Source organism: Pogona vitticeps, chromosome 2 (genome assembly GCF_051106095.1).
Source record: "Pogona vitticeps strain Pit_001003342236 chromosome 2, PviZW2.1, whole genome shotgun sequence".
Taxonomy (NCBI): Eukaryota; Metazoa; Chordata; class Lepidosauria; order Squamata; family Agamidae; genus Pogona; species Pogona vitticeps.
The window spans coordinates 218782835-218808810 of record NC_135784.1 but is presented as its reverse complement, the minus strand read 5'-3'; the positions used below and the strand labels follow the sequence as shown (position 1 = coordinate 218808810).

At 41.9% G+C, this 25976-nt stretch overlaps 1 long non-coding RNA gene across 1 annotated transcript; it reads left to right on the top strand.

The window, feature by feature from the left end:
* Window positions 1–12518: 12518 nt before the first annotated feature.
* Window positions 12519–24407, top strand: LOC144586559 (uncharacterized). The gene is made up of 2 exons (XR_013541441.1): window positions 12519–13202; window positions 17608–24407. It is a non-coding gene; the product is annotated as an uncharacterized LOC144586559 (long non-coding RNA).
* The last annotated feature ends 1569 nt before the right edge of the window (window positions 24408–25976 follow it).

Here is a 25976-nt window from a genome sequence, read left to right as displayed (position 1 = left end):
GGAAAAAGGGGGTTTTGCAGGCACTAAATCCAGGTCTTACCACAGGTATCTACTGGATCCCTTGTATTGTGGGTATTTCTGGTATTCCTACCTGGTGTACAAATTAAAGTGTACAACCTCGTGAGTTTTGTTTTTCCCTAGAGCACTTGGGAGCCAGGGTGGCCCAGAGTGCTGGTAGGTGACTGGACAGGAAATTTTCCCTAGCTATCAGCCCACGGACCCCCTGGAAGTTACCCACACCAGGAAAAATTTGAGTAGAATGATTAAGGGGTTTGGGGTGATCTTTCTCTCCCTGCCATAATCTTGACAAAGGACAGAACAGTATCCCGTCCCCCATAAATAATGATCAGTAACACCATTATATTTCATGTCAAGAGTAATGTTTACTCTGTATTTTTCTCATTATTTTAGGAGGGCCTAAAATGCTTTTAGGGTATACTTCTCCCCCTCCGACAACAGCTGTTTTCTATCTAATTTAGATGGCTGGTGTTTTTTTTTTTTTTTAGTAAAGGAAATTATTTTTTAAAAAAAGTTGTCCTCCTCTGTGAGTAGCAGACTTCTACTCACAGCATCCTTATGGAGGAAACATAAAGGAATAATAAAGGTGATAGTGTTCACCCATTTCCCACAGTCTCTAAGTCAGAAAATGGAATGCACAGATTCCTTGGATAAAGACTGTATGAAACTGAGAACCTGTCATCCTGTAGTCCAGAAACAGGGAATGTGGCACCCTACAGATGCTGTTGGACTTCAATGCCCACCAATGCTTACTTGGTCAAAGGTAATGCTTTCTGTAGTCCAGGAACATCTGGAGAGCCCCAGGCCTCCCACCCCTTTCATGAATCACCAAAAGAGAAGATAAATGTATGTATTTCGGTTAGCTGCTTAGACGTCAAGAAGACAAAAGACATCAATTTGTATAAAATTGCATATAGTAATCTATATTTCTAGATGCAAAATCAAATACAATTTGATCTAAACACACTTCTGCATCTACTGTTCAAATGCTGTGCTGTGGATGAGGAGCTTCAAAGTCTTTCACTCTCCTTATCTTCCTTAATCTTGAAATCCGACTTGGACTGGGCAGCCCTTCAAACTGAGAGGTTGGTCCTCTGGCAGCTCATCAGAGAGAAAGGGCTGCCCTTTGTAAAAGAGGGCATATGGACACTCTAATCACATTACATGCATTTCTGAAATCCTTTGATTTCCATGTGCCCTTTTATTGCTTAATGCAAGACTTTTGGACCAGCAGGCACACCTTTAGCCTAGTGATCCTCAACCTTGGGTCCCCAGATGTTATTGGACTAAAACTCTCAGAAGCCTTCACTGCCAGCTGTGCTGGCCAAGATTTCTTGGAGTTGTAGTCCAAGAACATCTGGGGACCCAAGGCTGGGAGGCACTACTCTAGCCAAAAGCAACATAAGGCTGACACTATGAAACAGCATAACTGGCTTCAGCCAGAGGTTTTGAGGGAACCTGCACACATTTTTCCAAGAGAAGTTTCAAAAAGTAATCTTCACCCTTTTTTAATTTTAGGGGGAAACTCCTCTTTTAAAAAAGTAAACGTAATAGGGCGGGGTCTTCAGGCTGACTATCTACAAGAATTTTGAACTGGAACATATACTTGGTCCATCCAGTCCAGTTTTCTCAATGCTGACTGGCACTGTTTTATAAGGGATCCTTTTGTAACACCCCTGAGTCTATTTCCATTTTGTTTTGCATTTTTAAAACCTTTTTTGTCCACCAATAGATGTAAGGAAGCATTTTCAGTTTTTAAAAATCCTTTTAAAAGAAAACTATATTTGTGTTAAAGTGCAGAGGATGGTGCAACTCTCCAAATGACAGGGGTGGGCATATGCTGCCCTCGGACTTCCTGGAAGTTGCCCGCCCCTCTATTGTTGCCCAACCCTGTACCTCCTTTCTCCTTCCCACTGTTTTGCTGCATGTACTACCTGCAAGCCTGCACAAAGTGTTGTGGGGGAGAGGGGATTGCCCCCAACTCATTCTTTTGATAGAAGCAGTCCGGTCAGCTAAATAACCCAACTGGATTTTGCCCTTGATTTTACATTTTACAATGACAGCAGGGCAGCTGTGCTCCAATCATGGTGGTCACCTTCCCCAGTTATTTGACTTCGGAAAAGAATCAATAGGGTGGTGCACACAGGTCATACCGCTAAGGAATAACTTGCTATGCCATTTGAATAAAATAATACAAGCTTCGTGATGAAGAAAAAGTGTTCCCCAGTTATAACACAGGGCAGGTAAATGATTCAATAATTGCTGTGCATTGTGTGACTGGAAATATATGCAACAATCTAACAGGGGTATAAGTAAAGCGTGCTGCTTATATACCACCCCATAGTGGTTCAAGCACACTCTGGGCAGTTTACAAGTTAATGATGCAGGCTACACATTGCCCCCTCCCTCCAGTGAGCTGGATACTAATTTTACCGACCTCGGAAGGATAGAAGGCTGAGTCAACCTTGAGCCGGCTACCTGCCTGGGATTGAACCCTGGGTCGTGAGCAGTTTTGGCTGCAGTTCAGCGGGGGCAGACCCTTAAGACTGTACCTACAGATATGGCTTGAAACTGCTGCTGTGATCCCACAATATAATAATCTAGCCGCCAAATGGAATGTAATAATCTATCTGCTATCCTCCTCATGTCACTTACATGCAAAGTCATGAGAATCCCTGTCAGATTCTCATGAACTCTAGAAAAATCTCTCTCTCCAATTCATTTTTTCTCCATTTAATTATCAATAAATCTCTCAATAATTAATGGCAAAAGGAGGGAACAAGGAAGGAAGGAAACACTGTAAAGAATTAATCTCATTGCAAATACCATGCAAGCTTTCGGGTCTCAGGGAAGACAGCTGGTGTCTTGGAATTGGTATGCTCTCACCTTTCCAAACATGGGATAAATCTCAGGGTAAGCAGCACTAGAGGAGGAGAATGTCTGATTGTTGTGTATGAAGTTGTTTCAAAGCCCAGTCACCCATTTGCACCCAGTACCAGGACAACAGCTTCACATGAAGGCATTTGTATGTGTACTGCGTTTCTATAACATCAGCCCTCCAAAAAGGCAGGTGTTACGGAAGTGGATATTGGGGAGACAGACAGTGACTTTGCGCATGTGGGCCGTCTGGAGCAAGAAAGGGAGTGGCACGTGCCAGTGTCCCTACTGGTAGGTCTTCTTGTTGCAAAAGTGCTGACAGAAACAGCACACAGCTTCAGTGGGGAGAACATTTGGTGGGCTGGCGGTGAGCTTTCTTACAAGCCTCAGCAGCCATGAATGGCCTGGGAAATCTTCCCATGTTTCATGCATGCTTCAGGCAACACCACAGAAGATGCAAGTTCTAGCAAGAAAGGCTGCAACTGCTGCAGCTGTGGGGCTTGTTATGCCACCACCTGTCTAGCCAACCAAGATAGGTTTTCCCTCTGGCTGTTGGTTGCCATATTCTCAGGTTTGCAGGGTTTTCTGGGCCTACTGTCTGGATTCTGGGCCTATTTTCCCAGATTCCCCTTTCCCGTTTCCACCATCTTCGGGCCCAGGGATACTTCTGCTCCTCTTTCCAAACTCTGCCTGTCCTACCTCTATGACATCACAATGTCTCAGGTTTTGGTCCTGGGAATCCCAAAGACTGGGAGACTGTATTTTTCTCACAATTATTCTTGTTTGGGCCAACACTGAGACGTTAGAGGTATTACATATTAGAAAAATGTATGGGCAGAAATCTTTCCATGGCCTCTGTCAGAAGAGAAGGTACAGAAGCGCTCCTCCAATAAGGTAATGGTAGGAAAAGCACTACATAGATGTGGGTAAGTTAAACTAACAGTTAGGAAAGATATTTTGTGACCAGCAGTGATAAGAGGAAAATAATCATGCTGGATTAATAAAAGTTGAGGCCCTATTTAAGAAACTGCACCATAAAAAAATTAAAAGGCAATATAGTACTTGTTAAAAAAATGTTAGAGGTCCTTCACAATCTGGGGTTTCTGATGTCAATTCAGCAGAGAGAACAACACATAGACATTATCTTCTTAAGCACAACCATGCAAGTTGGAATATCATGATCCTATTGAAAAAAAAATAGACTGTTTCCCCCTGTAATCTTATACTAAATCCATCTAACATCAAGCCATTAAACTAAAGGAGTGGAATGTGCAACCTTCCAGATGTTGATGAACCACGACTCCCATTAGACCACCCAGTGAAGCGAGTGGTGGGGGTAGCCTAACAACATCTGGAAGGTTACACGTGGTACCATGCCCTTCTTCTTCCCTCCATGAAATAGCACGCCCAAAGTCAAGCTTGCAGACTGCAACCTCTGGAAAGAAATATCCAGAACATCTGAGACTGAAATGATGCATCAAGTGCAACAATGTTTCTACAGTTGCCATTTTGAAGGAAACATCCAGGAAAAAAGGACAACATTCAAAGAGCTGTTAAGTTACAATGAAGAGACTTTCAATGGGGGAAAAAAAGGAAGGGAAAAAGAAAGAAAGAAAAGATAGCTTAATTTGCACTCTCTGTACAGGAAAACCCTTATGCCATGAAACAAATTGTTTGAGACCGCCCTCAAGATGTCTGCGGAAGAGCAAAAGTGGGGGCAGAGGGCCTGCTGTCTGAGAAGACATACGTAGAAGCCATTTTGTGTTTATACACAATACCTTTCACAGCTCTTGGGATTGTGGCCCTGACGGTTACTGCTGAGGTGACTGACAGAACCTGAGAGCCACACCGATGTTTCTCAGAAAACAGGTTAAAAGTTGAGATGACCAGGCTGGCACTGTCCTTCATCTTTCTATGCACAACCAGCCTATTACAACCAGCCTTCAAGATGATTTTCAGCTCTGAATTTTTCAGAGAGCTAGCACTGGCATAAAACAACGACAAGCAGAAGCGTGTATTCTGAGAATGGGCAAAGCAGTTGTTACTGAACTGCCGTTCTTACAAGTCCTGCCCGGCATGGTCAGGAATGATAAGAGCTAGAGTCCAACCACATGTGGACAGCCATGGTTTACCCCACCTGCTATGCACCTTATGCAACAATGCATCCAAATTAACATTTTAAACTATTAAACATGATTTTTGACACCAAGAAGGCTTCTAAAAACATCTAGTGTGACCTCCTAGTAGTATCAATTGTATAAGCACAACACAGATTGCTGCTTGGTTCTTATCAAGTATGGATGGTCACACTCCAAAGATGTGCCCTTGTACAAAAAGCTCTTGCAGAGACAAACACTTCACTAGGAGATTTAGTGAGGTTTCCCCATTTTGATAAATACCACTTCTGTAACTTTTACTTATACAAATGTGAGCTATAAGCAAATGTATACAATATTTAATCAGTGAAATGTAATACTGTAAAATTCTTGTTAATGTTTGAAATAAGATCTGTGCAACGTTAAATGTGCAGCAGAAAATTATTTTCTTTATCGTTTGAAAGTAAGCATTGAGAGACCCAATGCCTTGCTTTTTTAACCTAAATTTCCCCTTTCATGCATGGGAGCTCGGAAAAACAACAACAACATATGCTGCACTGTAGTTTCATCTGTTGTTGTTGTTTTTCCGAGCTCCCATGCATGAAAGGGGAAATTTAGGTTAAAAAAGCAAGGCATTGGGTCTCTCAATGCTTACTTTCAAACAATAAAGAAAATAATTTTCTGCTGCACATTTAACGTTGCACAGATCATATTTCAAACATGTACAAGAATTTTACAGTATTACATTTCACTGATTAAATATGCATATAAAATCAGTATATGCAAATATACTTTTACGTAAATGTATTTATTTCAGTGGGCTTACACTGGTTATGTGTTATTAAGTCAGAAGCAACTTAAAGCAATCATAATAGGGTTTTTTTAATTATTATTATTTACTAACTTGGGTTAGGGTATGGGATACAGAAGGTAAGGGGGGTGTAAGGAAAAAACTGGGGGAGAAGGAGAAACAAAAATATACTGACACCCAGTCTATTCATACTGCAATATCAAAATTCAAACTCTGCTTTTCTACTATTTTCTGCCTTCCGGATTTTAGTTCACATTTTGATCTATGTTATTCAAGCACTATTTGGTGACTCTAACCATTTGTAAAATAAGTCCCATCTTCAAGCTGCCTTTTGTATAGGACAGTCCCTCATCACTTCTGATCTAATAGTTTTTTTAAGGTAAGTGAGATGTTTAAGGAGTTGTTTTACCAGTTTTACAATCCCAGTAAATCTCCATGGCTGAGTGGGAATTTGAACCCAGGCCTCCTGAGTCCTAGTTTATCCACTACATTATCTGCTACACTGTGTTGGGTATCCCACTTAAAAAGAAGCACTCGCTATTCTGCAGTGCTGAACAAAACTATTTTTTCTTCCTTTCTACGGATAAAGAAAAACTCTCTTCAGGTCTTCTGAACCTGCAGCACGGAGACTTCTGCGGTTTAACCCGCAGCGCCTCCACGTCCCCTCTAAACAGAAAAGCTAATTAAAATGTAGACATGTGAGTATATGTATAAATGTATAAAACATTGTTACATCATCACTATAAATGCTGATAGTCCTAACAAGCTTGATCTCAAAATCCACTAGCTTCTCTGAGTTGTTAATTAGAGGCTGCTTTTTAAATGTGATTTCTCTTTTTAAGTGTGTTTGTACGCACAGGCATATTGAAGTTGCAAAAAAGTTTGCAACTCAAGACTTTTGTCCTGTGATTCCACAGCTATAGATACTTAACTAACCCACAAAACTGCACCAGAGCACAGACAGAGTTCTGTCCTCTGAAGATGCCGGCCACAGAAACTGGCAAAATGTTAGGAAGAACCTTCAGAACATGGCCAAACAGCCTGAAAAACCTACAACCACCACCAGATCCTGGCCGTGAAAGCCTTCGAGAATACAAATTGTATTATGCTTAACCTTAAGAAATACAGTAAAACAGAATAAAACTCCACCAACTGCTAACAATTTTCCCTGTTTTTATAGGTAGCTTTTAAAAAGTGTTCAAAACCTGCATCAAGCATTTTGAAATCATATTATTTACTTATCTGAAGGTGACTTCCTTTGGGAGAACTGTGGGAGGTTTTAGCTTGATGACAGTCAGTTTCTCTCACTACAAAGTTAGGCTTTGCTCATTTTTACAGTGAGCCACCATTTTGCCAACTGTTGGCAATTCACCATATAAACCCTGGTTCACCCTAATGTTGCTCCAGTTTGTCCTTTATCTGAATATTTGTAAGTATTTGGAGGAATCTATTCATTTTTATTTATGCCTGCCAATTTTGATGCACATAATGTGTTGTCAACATGCAACATATTCAATTTTTTAAAGATTAAGCAAAAGTTAATTTTTTTCCTAATATAATAGTTGTTTCATTTTCATTTTTAATTATGCATAATCCTGAGAGCTATAAGCCATAAACTGACATCCAAAAAGTAGAAATAAAAATGAACAAATGAGCTAACTGACATATATATGGTGACAGAGAAATATTTTTCCTCTTTAAATCCTTTGTATAAAACTTAAAAGGCAAAATTGGCATATTAGTAAATGAAGTCATCAATTTTTGTAGAACATGTCTGAGGATTTTCTCATGATTCCCTCTGAATGAATATGCCATCCTTAAATCTGGTCTTAAATGATCCATTTATATATTTTTATTCAGACACTCTGGTGGGTAAAACAGTGATTTATAAATATTCTGAAGGAACAAACTGCTACGATCACCTTGCAACTGAAGAAATAGGTGCAAGCTTTTCTAAAATGAAACTTGTTCCCTCCTTAAGGGGAGACACAGGACTCTTTGTGGGCATTGTTCCAACAGGTATGCGTTTGTGGGGGGAAAGGTACTTCTCCCAAGCAATTGTAGGAAGTGAACAGGCACCCACTCAGTTCATGTATCATCAACTAAGACGGTCACTTTTTGGTTCATTGTTGGGTGTGGGAAACTCTCCAATCCAAAACCAGAGGACAGAACCTGAACCTGAAGCAAGAAAGCTAAAATGCTGAAGTCAACACTGACAGTGATTAGTATCACAAGGAAGCAAATGATTAATATACACTAGAATACTAGTTGTAAAAGGAGAAAAGCATTTTGGATAATAAAACAATTTTGTTTGGATCAGTCCAAGTCCAGCAGGTGACAAGTGGAACACCTTCCACCTTCCCTTCCTATCCCGTGACATCTCCTTTCTCATTAACAACCGAAGAAGAGAAAGCAGGAGCAGGCCAGAGCCTGGGTGTGCCTCCAAACAGACAACTCCCAGCCCTACCACTCAAAGGATGTTGTGCAGTGATTTTATCTTTTCCTCCTTAACAGCTCTTTCATCTCAAGGGGTGTGCATGTGATGGGAAAACATAGGAGGGTTACAAATGGGGATCTCAAGCCCTCCAAGGATTTCATGTGGGAGACAGAGTGATTGTGCAATAAAAGCATCCCTGGGTGGGAGAGCTGTGCATGATGCTGAAGCAAGTTATCAGTCTCTCTCTCTCTCTCTCTCTCTCTCTCTCTCTCTCACACACACACACACACACACACACACACACACACACACACACAAAGAACAGAGCAAGACCATTCTGATACCAAAAAACAGAACAAACAAAAACAAGAAATAGAATCCCTGGCCCTCAGATTTACACTAGAGAAACTACTCTTATAATAGAGATATCTATGCTTGCATTTTGTAGTGAGCTTTCATTCTTCAGTTCAATTTTCCTCTCTGTATCTTGAACTCTGTATCCTGATTTAGTGTTAGCAGTCCCTTTCAAGTTTCTAATATGCCAATATGGCACACCAGCTGCACAATTGTTTTTCAACATGGAGGATGCAATTGCTAAATCTAGTCCCAAATTTACAATGAAACTCTCCCAGAAGCCCTGGACAAGTCACTTTTTTTCTCTTGGAACATAAGAATTTTCAGAGCACCCACAACTAGTATAGCTAAAACTAACCAAAGATACAGTTTCTTAGCTTTCAATGGTAAATTCCTAATATATACTGGTATCATTTAACAGCTCACATTTCGAAGAAGCTGCTCAGCATAAGCCTTGGATAACCATTTACTTTCCCAGCACCACATTTTAGAACTATCTGGTTACATGAACATTTAGGGACAATGGATGGTGTATGGGGGAAGACTTGCTTAGACTAGCCATTCTCAACATTTTTTTGGCCACGGCCATAAACACAATATGAAATATGGGCCAAATCAGAACTGTGTAAGTTGTATAGTGAACATTATAAGGTGGTATGTGAGGAATTGCTCTCAGTCTGCAGCCCTCTTCAAATACGCTAGACCCTCATTCGTTGGGGGCCATATGACCCCTTTTGAGAATGGCTCATTTAGATAATATAGCATCTAATGCTTGTCGCCGTGAATCATGATGCTGTGAATCAGAACCTTTCTGAATCAATCATGCCCATAACTGTAAAGCAAACTTCTCAGCTTGTTATTTATTAATAATAACAACAAGCAGTTGTGTTACTCTTTGTTAAATAAGCAATCCCAGCCAATTTATTCTGTTCTTTTTTATCACCTCAGAAGTTGCATGCTTTTTAGCTCTGCAAGCATTCCAGAAGCTAGAACCACCCTCAAGTCTCTAATCAGACAAGGATGAGATTCAGTTCTATTTAATACATTTAAAAATACTGTATTCTAACAGCTCCATTTTAAAAGATGACCCCATTAAGTACGGGAAGCTGGCTTTTTAAAAACAATATGAGAAAATGCCAAAATATTACCGAATTAGAAGATTTTATATAAAAACTAACTGAAAACATAGAGCTTCATGTGCTGTAGGGAAAAAGGAAGAACTTTTTTTAACTGTTGTCTTGTTCCTGGAGGTATCAGTGCATAAATGACTATTTTTAAATGAAAAGTGAAAACAGCAGCCCCATGACACCTTAAACCATTATGAAATCTACTGTGGAATAAAAACTGAGAAAAGGGACTCTTGCTCTTTGAAACTGTATGCCATGATAAATACCGGAGTCCCTAAAGTGTCACAGGATTCTTTGTAGTTTCTGGGCGAAAGCAACTCCCACTGTCAGGTGACAATGTAATTTTGCCAAAGGACTGCATCATTTTGCAGAAAACTCTGGAACTGCAGAAGATTTTAAAATCTTCAGGTAAAATGTAACCTTCAATGTACCAACATAAAACTACCGTTATGTATATTTTTTCCAACTTTTGTCTTTCAGTATTGAAAAGTTCAAAGTCTTTAAAAAGGTTGAAAGATTTTATTTTGCTTCTAAATTCTGATAAGCTTGCCTGGAAATCAACATTTCTTTGAACTTTGTCTTTAAAAATGCATTTATGATCTATGTCAGCAAGAGTCAATCTCATTATCAGCATGGGAAACTAGCAGGTAAGAAGTAGAAGCACATTAATAGCTGTTTCTCCATGAGAGCTATGAACACACTAGCAGTGTTCAACTTGTTTTATTTTTGCAAGAAACAGAAACCTCATTCCTCACTTCCAATTTGATTTGGAAGTGTCTGAAACTTTATTTTGCTTGATAGTGAAAACTGGCTTTGTTTGAACTGAATGGTTATTATTCCTCTGACTAATACACAAGAAAGGAATTTTAATACAGCAAGAACAACCTGCTCCAGGTGTACAATAACGAGAATTTTGGAATATAAACCCATTTTTGCATGGCTTGCATAAGATTTATGCACATTTAGGCATATGCTTCGTTACAAGAGCAGGGTGCAACAGCAGTTTCTCTTAATGATGAAAAGACAGTTCAGTTCTCAGTAGCCTAGAAGCCAAAAATTTTACTACCACTTTCTAACTGTATCATTGTGCATATTGAGCTGTACTTATTTTTAAGAATTTCCTTATATATTTTTTTAACAAAAAGCTCTTTTCCTGTATGGGTATCTCCTTGTATTGAGGATGCGGGACAAGCCCATTTCAGTTCATTTTTAACAGATATATTTTCAAACTTTGCAAATTTCTTCATCTTTTGAATAGGAAGAACTTGCATGTAAAATAAATAAATAAATAAACATGGAAGAAAACCAAACTGACAAGATTCAATTGGGCCCAGAGCTTGAGACAACTCTTTACAATCTGACTTGGAATCCTTGTGTATCCGGCCTCATTAATGCTGAACTAGGTTTTGCAATTTATTTTTCCTCCAAGAGGCTTCTCATTGCTACCACCACATCTATGGCAGACAGGTAAAACATGATGCTCCATATGCTACAAGTAAGTGTACCTATTTAATTTGGCACTGGAAATGGGGGAAATTTTCATTTCCTCTTTTAAAAAAGTAGTTACCAAAATTTACGAATCTCATTTTCAGGATGGAAAGAAGTTGAGATTTTAAAAACATGTATGCCAGAGAAAGTGAAACTGACTGTTTTTCCTTTTCTTCACCTGGATAGAATTTTAATCCTTCTCCCATTTACTTTATGTCTCTCCAATACTCTGAGAGAGCAAGCCTATATATTTCACCTCGAAAATAACTCTTACTGACGTCCACGGAGATGCACCCAGGAAAATGGGTATAAAACTTCAGGGTCACATCTGTCCAGAATGCAGATACTGGATTTTCTACCCTTTTGAATACTTTAGATATTATTGTTTCTGTCCTCAAGTATCTTGCCAGATATACTTGTCCTGAAAAAGGTCTGAAAGGCTTTAATTAAAAACTCGATGGTAGAAACAGTAACAAGAATCATGCCCAATTCCTAATGGGGGTAATACTTAGTTTAAAGAGCAAACAAAAATCACAATGAGCTTACATTTAGAGAACCTATGTGTGTGTGTGGGGGGGGAGTCTTTCTTAAATATGCATGTGTGTGTGTTTGTGTGTGGAAGCCCTGAGATAAATAAGGGCTAAGGAAAATGAAGGCCATTTTCCCACTTTGCAAAAAGAAACTTTTTAAAAAACATCCGTGTTGTGTGAGGTCTACAGTAAACATTAAGGCATGTTGTCATGGGGGGGAAGAGTTATGTACAAATATCCTTTCTTATGAATAAGAACTGATAAGGTCCCCGACAAGATCTTTAAGAGAGAGCTACAAAGAGTTAGCCGAAACGGCTTTTTAGGCACTGAAGAGAACCGAAACTTTTAAGAAAAGATCGGGCGGCGGGTCGCTTTTACTTCACATTACGACTTCTAAAGACTTGTATTGGGATCGGAGCTCTGCCCGATATAAAGCGCTTCGGTCGCAAAGATGAGACCAGACGGACGGGCAGCGGCTAGTATGGGGCTGCACCCCAGGCCCACGCGCGTTTACCAGCGAGTAAGCGTCATTCGACTCGGCAGCCTTAATTCATGGATAAACAAGAAACGTTCTGCCGATTCGCACACAAATACAAAGCAGGGCATTTATAAAGCCCTTCAAGCGGACTGGCCCGAACGGAACAGGCCCCGCTCCCGCCGAGGGGTCGCCCGGCCGTTCGCAAAGTGCGCGCCTGCCTGCGGAGCAGAAGAGCCGCGGTGCGAAAGAATTCCGGCTCGATCGGGCTGCGGATCGGCCGAGATCCCGTCCGTCAGGGCGAACTTAACCCGTCGGAAGACCCGGGTGGGGGAAAGGGGGGGGGAGAGGCACACGCCAGAGGCGACCGGGTCTCCCGCTCTGCTGACTTTGGGCCGCCGGCGCCCGGCAGAAGAGCCCTCCTGGTTGTTGTCAAAGTAGGAGCGCGGCCCGAGCCCCGCGGGGGGGGGGGGGAGGAGAGAGAGAGAGAGAGAAAACGAGCCGGCGGGCCTCCTGCCCTCTCCCTTCTCTCCGGATCTCCTTACCTCTACGTTGCATCAAAAGCTCTCCTGCAGAAGAACTCGGTCTGCAGGGGGACTCGTTTCATTCGTAGCGCAGGAGGAGGAGGAGGAGGAACAGGGCGTCTGGCCCGCGCCCCCTCTTTCCCTCCAGACCACTTTCCTCCTCCTCCTCCTCCTTTTTTCCCCTCATGCCGATCGGCGTCTCCCTGGGGCTTCTTCGCCCACCGCCTCTCTGTCCGCCGCCGCCGCCTCGCACCTGCCTCTCCCGCCCGGCGATTTGGGGCGCGCTCCTCTTGCACAACCCACGGCGAGAGGCTGCAACAGCTGCAGCAGCAGGCAGGGGGGAGCCGGGTGGCCGGCCGGCTGGCCGGGGTGTTGCTCCTCTCTCCCTTTGCAGCGAGGAGGCGGAGGCAGCAACCGGGCGGGCGCGCCGGTGCAGAAGAGACGCAGGTCTCCAACCTGCCGCAGGTAGCAGCTCTCGGGAGACCCGCCCCGGCCGAGGAAGGAAAGGGCAGCCACCAACACTGCGCCCCGACCGGGCTTCAGCGGCCAGCGGCCGGGCTTTACTACCGAAGAACCCCCCCCCCCCAGGCTCCGGAGGGAGGGGTGGGCAGGACGGACGGCGCCGCCGCCGCTCCACCTTGACGGCTCCCTCCCTCCCTCCCTCCCTCTCTCCCCACCTGCAGCTCGATTGCAGCAGGTCGGCGGAGCGGGGGGGGGGGGCGCGCTCTTGAGAAGCCGAGCCGCCAGACAGAAGCCGTCCCCCCCCCGCGCCTGTCCCCACCCCCACCCCCCGCGGGCGGGCACGCCCCGAAAGAGGTAGGCGACGGGAGGGGGACGGGACACACGGAAGAGGAATCCCAGCAGGGGAAAGACGGAGGAAAGCCGTGGCTCTTTCCACCGTCTGCGGCCTCGACTAAAAGGAAGGAGCGAAATGCAAGAGGAGGGGGAGCGAGGAGGACCAGATCTTCACTGCGTTCAACTACAGCAATATTGTGCTCATTAGTGTATCGTCCTTACAAATGGTTCTGAAAAATACTACAGAGTGATAATATTGAATGTTGTGTTTTTTTTTTGGTGCATCTGCAGTGCACGAAGGCGTGTGCATTGGGTGCATAAATGTTTAAAACGAAATGCATAAACTCGTCGGTCTCTGAGGTGCATCTGAAAAAGAGAGCGTCTAGAAGAGCTGATACGAAATAAAGCTGGTTCGTCTTGAAGGCGTCCCATAAGACTATTATTGCTGCAACAACCGAACCCTGTAAATATTGTTATCATAAACACACGGTACTTGGAAGTATCGTTCTGGCCCACGATTCGTTTCTTTCGGTGCAGGATCAGCAAGGCAGACAATCTGGGCCCAGGAGAATTGGCGACGCCCGATTCCCGATTCCCGCCGGGGTCCTTCTCCAGTCTGGAAGCGGCGCGCCGGTCGCGTCCCCAAGTACCAAGGAAAGCCCGCGGGAAGGCCGGGCGACCGGCAGGTTTCCAGTGGGGTTTCGTTAAGGCTGCAACTCGTGGTTGTTGCTGTGTGCTGTAAAGTCGCATCGAATTTTGGTGACCTTAATAAGGTTTTGAAGGCGGAATTAGGGTACTGTATCAGGATGCCTGCCAAGATCTTTGTGGATGTTACTAAAATTTATTTTAGGCCCGCCTTTAAATTTTAGAAATTAACTGTTGCAGTTTGATCACTAAGAATTCTCCAAAAGCCTTATTTAGGGAAGTGCACAAATACAGATTTTTGAACAGTGGATATTTGACATTTCTGACTTAAATATTTAGGAAAACAAGGGGTCTTGTAGCATCCTGAAGACTTAAGTTTTATTTGTGGGAGAGGTAGCCCTGTTAGTCTGTGCAAGCATTATAGGTGAAAACAAAATAAAAATAAAGAGTAAAAAAAAAAAGACATGAACATGGTGGCAATTTAAAGAGTCACTTTTATATTTTTATGTGAGCTTTTGTGGACAAGTCCACTTCATCAGACATAAGAGAAGGAGATCTAATATGGCAAATATTTATACATATGGCATCAAAGTAGCTTTGCCCCATTGCCTCCTCAGCCAAGTACATACACCAAAGATCTGAACTTGCTGTTCCCCTTGTGCTGAACAGGATTACTGTCATGACAACACATTGTCAGTAGGATAAACTACGAGGGGGTGCTGAGCCTTACCCCCCCCCCCAAAAAAAGAGCTAGGAAGCTGTAACTGTCACACTATTCTACATATTCTCCCAGGAAGTCAATGCACTTGCGACATCTGTCCTGCAGCTTCTTAAGTCCCTGCAAATAAAATTCTTCCGACTGCTGGTGTAACCACTCATTTGCAGCATTATGCACCAAATGTGCTGAGAAAGTAAAAGGTTATCCAAGGCTTATGCTGACCAGCACTCCCAAATCTTTGTCCCGTTAGGTATTTTTTGAGTTTGGGGAACACATAATAGTCAGAAGGGGAACAGATAATAGGTCGGGAGAATAGGGTGGATGGGTCATCGCTTGAAAGCCTAAGGAGGTCAGTTTTGCCATTGTTTCACCTGCAGTGTGTGATGAGGCGTTGTCATGCAACAGGATGACACCTTTGGAGAGTTTTCCTCAACGTTTTTCCTTGATGTTTTGCCTCAACTTCGTCAATAAAGCACAGTAATATTTTGCATTTATGGTTGAACCCTGTTGGACATAGTCCGCCAGTAGAACTCTCTTCTTATCCCAAAAAACTGTTGCCATTTGCTTCTGCACTGACCTTTGCACTCAGAACTTCTTTGGTCTGGGGGAACCACTGTGCCTCCATTCCTTAGACTGTTCCTTTGTCTCAGGATCATAACGATAGATCCATGTCTCATCACCAGTTACCAGTTTGCCCAGGAAATCTGACTCATTTCTTGCCAAATGTTCCAAAAGAGCCACCAATGACTCCACACGTTTCCTCTTTTGTTTGGTTGTCAAAAGTTTGGGGATCCACTTTGCTGCCAGGTTTCTCATTTCCAAGTCGTTGTGGATAATGGGACCAGCTCTCTCACGTGATATTCTCAGATATATAGCAATACTTTTGGCTGATATTCGGCCGTCCTCCATGATCATGGCTTTCACATTTGCAGGTACAGAGACAGAAACAGGCCTTCCACTGGGTTTCTCACTTTCAACACTGAAATGGCCAGTTTTTAAATTGACAACACAACGTTTAACGGTTGCATATGAATGGCCAACTGTCACCCATAGTTTGTGACATTTCATCATTGATCTCCTTTGCACCTTTCCTTTGGAGAAACACGAACTTGATTATGGTCCTATGCTCTTCCACACTGAACTTTTCCAGAGGTGCTGCCATGTTCACTTTGGACTAGAAACTGAAAGATAAGTTAAAATCATAGGTAGTTGATTTTTGCACCATTGAATACAGACAAATTGGCCAATACACACTGCAAGTTATAGCTTCCTAGCTCATTTTTTTCTGGGAAAGGCTCAATACTTGTCAGCACCTCCTCATATTAATCGACTTTCCCAGCTACATTTTCTAGACACCCCTGTAAAACTGCAATACTGTATGGACATCTCATCACCATGCTGTACTGGCAACCCACCAATTAATACACCTACGTGCAAGTTTCCAGCTTCCATCCTGAATACACAGCAACATCCATTGTTTACAATCAAACCCTCAGATACAATTGCATCTGTTCAGGCCCACAAGATAGAGACTAAACTCAAGGATTTACAAAATGCCTTCCTCAGACTTCAATACCCACCCAATATGATAAAAGGAACAAATTAATAAAGCAAGACAGATACCCAGAAGCAACCTACTGCAGGATGAACCCAGAAGGGAAAATAATCAAACATCACTAGTTGTCACTTTCAGTCCACAGCTGAGACAACTCATGTGCGTCATGAATGATCTCCAACCCATGCTCAACAAGAACCTCACTCTCCCAAGCCCTTGGTGGCAGACCCATACTGGCTTATAGACAACCCTCCAACCTCAAACTACTGACACACAATGGATCACACAACACAAACAGAGATGGGAATGAAACTCTGCTACAAAAACTGATGCCAACTCAGCCTCCACAATTACTGTACCTAAGAATGTCACATACAATATCAATGGCACTTTTCCTTATTCCTCTCCCAATGTTATTTATGCCATTTTTTTGCCAACCATGCCCACCTGCACTCTACATAGCAGAAAGGGTACAATCTCTATGCAAATGAATCAATGGACACAAATCAGACATCAGGAATGGCAACACAGAAACACATCATTTTGATTTACAAGGGCATTTACAGACGATTTGAAAGTGGCTAACCTAGAAAAAAGAAACTACAAGACAAGAATCTGGAGAGAAATATCTGAGATAAAATATACACAAACACTAGACACACATATCAAAGGACTTAATATAAACCAAGGCTTTTGGGGGCACTAACAGATAATAAATGCTACAAATATTGTACTATGCTGCATTGCCCAGATGTTTCCCTCCCCCTTAACAAATCTATCTTAGAAATTTCTAAGGTAAAATAGATTAAACTCTGCTCTTGTGGTCACCCATTGTCTGTAGTAATTCACACTTTACTACTGATTACAAAGAAAAACTTGTAGGGGAAAAGTTCAGCAGTGACTGTGTAAATAGCCCATCTGATTCACATCATTGTTACTCTACCATTGTTATCTTACCATTGTTATTTTACTATTGGTCATCTAGGACAGAGGTTCTCACATTCTTTACAACACTAGTTTATATTAAAGACCAGCGTATTAAAGACATTATTATCACAATGTTTAACACCTGCTGAATTTCTACCAACCACCAACAACCTTGATCCCAAGTACCTATACATATTTGCCATTTATATCTCCTTTTCTCCCCTTCACAGATTGCTACCTTGTCATGGCAAAGGGGCTTGAGTAATTCAGAGAAGCTACATGGGTTATGCCGTACAGGGACACCCAAGACGGACAGGTCATAGTGGAGAGTTCTGACTAAATGCAATCCACCTGGAGTAGGAACTGGTAAGTCACTCCATTATCTTTGCCAAGAAAACCCCATCAACAGAAACAAAAGGCTAAAAGATATGATGCTGGAAGATGGGCCCCTCAGGTCAGAAGGCGTCCAACATGCTACTGAGGAAGAGTGGAGGACAAATACAAGTAGCTCCAGAGCTAATGAAGTGGTTGGGCCAAAGCTGAAAGGATGCTCAGCTGCGGATGCAGCTGAAAGTGAAAGGAAAGTCTGATGCTGCAAAGAAAAATACTGCATAGGAACCTGGAATGTAAGATCTATGAACCTTGGGAAGCTGGATGTGGTCAAACAGGAGATGGCAAGAATCAACATTGACATCCTGGGCGTCAGTGAACTAAAATGGATGGGAATGGGCGAATTCAATTCAGACGAATATCATATCTACTATTGTGGGCAATAGTCCTGTAGAAGAAAGGGAGTAGCCATTATAGTCAACAAAAGAGTGGGAAAAGCTGTACTGGGATACAATCCCAAAAATGATAGAATGATTTCAATACAAATCCAAGGCAGACATTTCAACATCACAGTAATCCAAGTTTATGCACCAACCACCGATGCTGAAGAGGCTGGAATTGACCAATTCTATGAAGACTTACAACACCTTCTAGAACTGACACAAAAGAAAGATGTTCTTCTCATTATAGGGGACTGGAATGCTAAAGTAGGAAGTCAAGAGATGAAAGGAACAACAGGAAAGTTTGGTCTTGGAGTTCAAAATAAAGCAGGGCAAAGGCTAATAGAGTTTTGTCAAGAGAACAAGCTGGTCATAGCAAACACTCTTTTCCAACAATACAAGAGGCGACTCTACACATGGACATCACCAAATGGGCAATACCGAAATCAGATTGATGAGATTTTTGCAGCCAAAGATGGAGACGCTTATACCGTCAGCAAAAACAAGACCTGGAGCTGATTGTGGCTCTGATCATCAGCTTCTTATAGCAAAACTGAAGCTTAAACTGAAGAAAGTAGGAAAAACCACTGAGCTAGTCAGGAATAACCTAAACCAAATCCCTTATGAATACACAGTGGAAGAATGGATTTAAGGAACTAGATTTGGTGGACAGAGTGCCTGAAGAACTATGAATGGAGGCTTGTAACACTGTACAGGAGGCAGCAATAAAAACCATTGCAAAGAAAAAGAAATGCAGAGAAGGAAAACAAAATGCAAGGGAGATAGGGAAAGTTACAGAAAACTGAACGCAGACTTTCAAAGAACAGTAAGGAGAGAGAAGAGGGCCTTCTTAAATGAACAGTGCAGAGAAATAGAGGAAAATAATAGAAAGGGAAAACCAGAGAGCTGTTCAAAAATTGGAGATATTAAAGGAACATTTTGTGCAAAGATGGACATGATAAAGGACAAAAATGGTAGGTGTCATGAATTTGATTATGAAAATAGAATAGAGTTGTATATCATAGGATTTATTTAAGAGCAGCAACGAAAAAGCTAGAAATCCGCTTGTGTCCAGGTGCTAATTAGAGAAAAAAAATGTACAAGGTCAGTTCTTCTCCAGCTAAAGAAAAAAGTCAAGAAGAGCAAGATGACCTTTATCTTATCTCAACTCTGACGGACAAGGACATAACTTGTTAATTTAAGAAAGATGGGAGAAGAGAGAAGGAGGAGATGGACGGAGACACAGCCCGGACGACTGCCGGAACGCAGCATGAATTTCAGCAGAGGAAAAGCTACTAAAAGACTCTTATTTTTCTAATTAACCGTAAGATAAAATCCTATTTAGAAATGTAGTTAGATTGGTTGTTATTTTTGTTTTTATAGAGGAAATGTTTGTTGGTAACGGCTGGGGTAATTTGGAAATGGTTATTTGAGTAAAGATTGGCTTATCTAAATGTGTTTCAAATTAATCTCTATCTTTGTAATAAAATATAAAAAGGCTGTTTGTCTGTACGTTGGCTTCTTGAATAGACCATCAAGCTACTCTAGTTAATTGGCTAATTTAAAATTGATTTATTTAATCAGGCCACGCACATGCTACCAATTTAGGGTCCTACATATAAGATAAAGAGGAGTAAATCTTCTAGAATGACTAGAAGTTTTTTATTTAAAAATCGTAGCAGACTTGGGAGAAAGGGTGGAAAAGTTGCCTAGGGTAAAATTAAAGTACCCGGTTTTACCTGAGTAGGAACTGTTCATCCTGGACCCCTCTCTGTTCCGTGTAAAAGCAGTTTCTTAGGAAACACTTTTACGACATGGTGGCAGCGTTTGGATATTACTCACGTGCCGTGTTTACAGCATGGTGGCAGATGGGATCTGATTCACAAGCCATGGTTGAAGCTTGGGATCATAAACACGTGCTTTGCTCAAGGGCTAAATAGTGCTGGTCATTGTTTTATGGAGGCAGACGTGTGAGCAGGCAGATACACGCTGCTAAATAAATGACCAGAGAAACTTCCCTGGCGTGAGGTTCAGACCGAAGCAGGGAAAGTTAGTAATTGTTTTGACTGGGGAAAAACTATGCAAAGGCTCAGGCTAAGTGATGCAAGGAGAGATTCTGCCAGTGGTTTAAGTGTTCTGTGGGAACAGGCATTTTGTTGTGAAAAAGTGCCAGCTCGAGTCATCAAGGTGACAAAGTGGCAAAAATTGTTTTTGGTTGTTAAAGTAGCATGAGTCTATAAGGAGCCAACCAGGATAGTAAAAGAAATTAAAAATAATTAAAAATATAGTTTTAAAAGGAAAAATTTCCTGCCCTAAGCCAGAACACTAACGGACAGATTCCTGGAGGAAAAAGTAGTATCTGTCAAGCTGACAGTTTTATTGTTTTATAGCTTCTCCTGGAGTTAAGTGTTTCGGCTAAGGCTGCAGGGAGAGAGCAGGGGAAAAAAGGCTTTTAGCAGACGTTCTTCACTGCCTGAATTAAGTGTGGATAAAGAAATTTTGGAAGCAATGGAGCACAGTACTCTACTGCAGAGTGGAGCAAGACCAGAACTATTAGTAGTTCTTTACAAATATCCAAGGAATTCCATATGAGAAGTGCAGTTACAAAATTTACAGAAGAAGATGTCCAAAGGCTGAGGTCAGAGAATGCAGATGTATCTAAGCCTCAAGTAAGGCCGAGAAGGGCAGAGCAGTACACTGGGGCGGAACAAGTTCCAACTCAGAAGGACCTGCTAACAGAGGAAATTCTTGTTGATGACCAGAGGTCAGCAGGAGCAGTAGCACATGCTAGCAGCAGTCCCGCAGATCAAAGGGATGGAAGTTTAAAGCTGCAGGAGCAGTTTACCCTGATGATGGCAGACTTCATGGAGAGCCAAAGGCAATGATTTGAAGCCCACTCCATTAGTCAGAGAAAGGCAAGGGAATACCACGAGATGAAATTGAATCTTTTGCAGAGGAAGATTGCTGAGGAAGAGCAGGCCAGAGGCTCTTTAGAGCGCATGGATATTGGAAACCTGTCTGATTACCAGGAAGAGGATGAAATAATTTCCTTTAAGCAGAGTGAACCTACCACCAGAGTTAAGCCTATTCTGGAAGTGCCCAGACGGCAGAGCCAATCTGAAGCCAAGAAGACAGTGGTTCCAGAACCAAGACGGTCCTTAGCTGGGGAACGCAGAAGCATGGGCCCTAGCCAGACTAGGTCACCCCTGGCTTGTTTCCAATGCGGAGGAGCCCATTTAAAGAAGGATTGTCCAAGACTGTCTGTATCAGCTAACCAAGACGGGAAGCCAGTTGGCAAAACACCGGTACCTGCACCATGGAGATTCCAGCAGGCACCCATACCCACTCCACGGAAATTCAAGCCAACGACCCCTAAAGTGAATTATCTCAGTGCAACACCACTAGAAATACCAGAAGAAATACCAGAAGAACCGCAAGTCATTAATCAACCAAGGATTGTGCCAAGCATAATGGGCTTACGAGTAGCTCAAGTCTCAACGACAGTAAATCAACAGACACCCTCAGGGGAGCAATTTTCGGTCATAGATCCCAGTAGTATTCTACCTGAAGAGCAGTTTTATTGGTCGTTGCAAAGTTTTTCAGAACCCGTGACTCTACATTTTGCTTCAGGAGATATGACTATAAACGCCTCTTGAGATACCGCCGCGGACATTTCTTCTATTAACAAACGGTTTGTGGATCCAGCACTAATTTTGAATAACCTGAGATGTCCAGTGAAAACATGGATCCGGAGAAGTAATCGAGCGATATGTACCACTTGTGTATGTGCAACTAAGTTAAAAGAATTGGAAAGATGCAAAATATCTATTAGTGCATGAAGGCAAACCTAATTTTTTATTAGGAAACGATCTAGCATTTCTTAATCACCAACACACTTTAAAATCAGCTTCCATACAAGCAGTGACACGTGCGCGAAGCAAAACAATAGAGCAAGTCCCAACTGAAGATAACTCTGAGGAGCATTCAGATGGACATGTAACGCAACATCAACCCCTTGCAGACGAACCGGATAGTACAACCGAGATAAAAACTGAACCAGAGGATCTACTTGTACCAATGGGATCAGAGGAATTCAAACGAAAACAGATGGAAGACCCTACATTGGATTCTTTGAGGTCTCAAGCCGACAGTTACGCGGTACAACCGGTACAACAAAAAGTAACCTTTTTGTGGGGACAAAATGGACTATTGTACCGAGAATATTTTCCCAAATCAAATGAACAGGCGGAACCAGTACAACTAGTGATTCCACAGAGGTATAGAGAAAGAATTCTGCAACTTGCCCACGATAGTCCAAGTAGCGGACATCTTGGAATCCCCAAAACTTTAAGTAGGATTTCGCAGCATTTTTATAGGCCTGGCATTTCCAAAAACGTCAAGGACTATGTTAATTCCTGCAATTATTGTCAGAGAACGGGGAAACAGAGCGACAGTACAAAGGCAGAAATGCAACTGACAGAAATCCCAGATCAAGTGTTCCAATATCTTCAAATGGATGTACTAGGACTTTTTGTGCCAAAAAAGTCCAAGAAAAAATACCTTATCTCGTTCATATGTCAAGCCAGTAGATGGATCGAGGCATACGCAATCAGCAACCTTTCGGCTCAAACGATTGCTCAAGTTGTGGTGGACTTATGCTCTCGAATAGGGGTACCTACTCAAATTATTTGTGACCAAGCTGGTGCTTTCAAAAGTGAATTGATGAATCGAATTTGTGAAATCAGCGGAATTAAATTGAACTTTAGTGTCCCTTATCATCCAGAATCTCACGGAATGGTGGAAAGAGGACAACAAACTTTGTTAAGAATGATCAAAACCTTAGTCCAAGAATACGGAAACATTTGGGACGAACTATTACCTTTTGTGTTATTTGCATACCGAAGTGCACCCCATGTTTCTCTTGGAGGTTTTTCACCGAGTGAGGTAGTGTTTGGAAAAAACCTACAAGGACCTTTAGATCTACTGAAATCGGACTGGGAAGGTGTGGTCAGAAGTAGCACAATTCCAGTCGTGGATTTTGTCCAGAAACTACAAGAAAAACTCCTAGCAGTACAAGAATTGGCTAGAGACAATTTGTTGAAGGCTCAAACAAAACAAAAATATTACCATGTCAAGAAAGCCCGTCACCGAGAGTTTGCAGTGGGTGATATGGTATTGGTACTGAACCCGCTCAGACCTTCGAAGTTGGAAGTAGTCCGGGAAGGTCGAGGGGAAATTGTACAAAAAGTAGGAAATGTAAATTATCTGGTGAAAATGTTGAATTTGTCCAAAAAACCAATAATGTATCATGTTAATAGTTTGAAAATGTATAGAGATAGATCAGCAATGGTGTTTCAGTGCTATGTTGCGTGTTTTCAACCAGATAATGAACCTATTGATATGTTGACAAAACTGGAGAAATGTCAAGAGATTTTTCCAAACAATTCTGATTGTAACAATGTGGTGAGAGAAACTGAACATAATGTAACTGATTGTTAAATGCATTCTGACATAACACTGAATTTCTGTTTATATTAAGTAACATGTTCTTTTTCCGTATTTTTCATAGAGATGTATTTAGCCATAAGAAAAGATGCATTACTGTTATGAGTTTAATAATTTGTTAAGATAAATTGTAAGTTCACATATAGTCTTGTTAACCTTTCATAATCAAATGTTAAGTTAGTACCAAAATAAGAACTTTAATACTCCTATATTTTGTATCTTTAAGGGGGGGCATGTCATGAATAGGATTATGAAAATAGAATAGAGTTGTATATCATAGGATTTATTTAAGAGCAGCAACGAAAAAGCTAGAAATCCACTTGTATCCAGGTGCTAATTAGAGAAAAAATGTACAAAGTCAGTTCTTCTCCAGCTAAAGAAAAAAAGTCAAGAAGAGCAAGATGACCTTTATCTTATCTCAACTCCGACGGACAAGGACATAACTTGTTAATTTAAGAAAGATGGGAGAAGAGAGAAGGAGGAGGAGATGGACGGAGACACAGCCCGGACGACTGCCGGAACGCAGCATGAATTTCAGCAGAGGAAAAGCTACTAAAAGACTCTTATTTTTCTAATTAACCGTAAGATAAAATCCTATTTAGAAATGTAGTTAGATTGGTTGTTATTTTTGTTTTTATAGAGGAAATGTTTGTTGGTAACGGCTGGGGTAATTTGGAAATGATTATTTGTGTAAAGATTGGCTTATCTAAATGTGTTTCAAATTAATCTCTATCTTTTTAATAAAATATAAAAAGGCTGTCTGTACGTTGGCTTCTTGAATAGACCGTCAAGCTACTCTAGTTAATTGGCTAATTTAAAATTCATTTATTTAATCAGGCCACGCGCATGCTACCAATTTAGGGTCCTACATATAAGATAAAGAGGAGTAAATCTTCTAGAATGACTAGAAGTTTTTTATTTAAAAATCGTAGCAGACTTGGGAGAAAGGGTGGAAAAGTTGCCTAGGGTAAAATTAAAGGACCCAGTTTTACCTGAGTAGGAACTGTTCATCCTGGACCCCTCTCTGTTCCGTGTAAAAGCAGTTTCTTAGGAAACACTTTTACGACAGTAGGGACCTCACAAAAGCAGGAGACATCAAGAAGAGGTGGCAAGAATACACAGAGGATTTATACCTGAAAGATCTGGATGTCCCAGATAACCCAGATAGTGCGGTTGCTGACCTCAAGCCAGACATCCTGGAGAGAGAAGCCAAGAGGGCCTTAGAAAGTATGGCAAACAACAAGGCCAGTGGAGGTGATGGCATTCTAGTTGAACTATTTAAAATCTTAAGAGATGACACGTTTAAGGTGCTACATTCAATATGCCAGCAAGTTTGGAAAACTCAACAGTGGCCAAAGGATTGGAAAAGATCAGTCTACATCCCAATCCCAAAGAAGGGCAGTGCCAAAGAATGCTCCAACTACAGTCACCCCTTGACTTATGAATGGCCTGAGTTACGAACATTTTGACTTACGAACCACTTTCATAGGAAAATATTGACTTGACTTACAAACTTAGATTTACGTTATGAACTGGAAAAAAGTTCACAGAAGGTGGGGACAGCGCAAAATTTGAACCTTCAGTTAACCGTTGGCCAGTGAAGAGGGTGCCTGTCTGCTTCCTCACTCTTCCCAGTGTTTAGAGAGTGGATTGGGAGATAGTCTTCAGACTGCCTAGTACTGCCTGGACTGTATTTTTATTTGTGGCTATTTTTGGATTTTTGCTTTTTGTTTTTTGACATTCATTTTTTAAGCAGAGTGACTGCCTGTTCTGGGTGAGTACACTGTATGTTTTTACTTTACTGTATATACTGCACAGGTTTTTTTGAAGCTTGGTGGGGGGGTAGGGCTGGGGGGTCTTGCAGTGTTTAAAATGTTTGACTGTGGTTAAAATATTCTTTGAGTGCATGTGCTGTTCAGGAAGGCAGGCATTTTTATGCTGGAGGAATGGTTGCTGGATTGCTATGCCTTGCTGGGGGAGGTATGTTTCTGTGCTCTTATGGGTCTTGCATTGTTTTAAAATGTCTGTGTCCCTGCTTAAAATGTGGATCCAGAGTCTTTTTGTACATTTACTTCTGCTTCATTGTCTATGCAAAAGCCATTGATTGTGTGGACCACAGCAAACTACCGTATTTTTTGCTCCATAAGACGCACTCCCCCCCAAATGTGGGGGGGGAGTCTGTGCATCTTATGGAGCGAAGGCGACGATTTTGCCCCTGCTGGCCCCATGGGGGGGAGCGTCGCAAGGGTTCGAGTGAGCCTTCCCAGAACCTTGCACTGCTCCCCACACCCCTCATGGGGCCAGCACAGGTGAAATCACCAGCT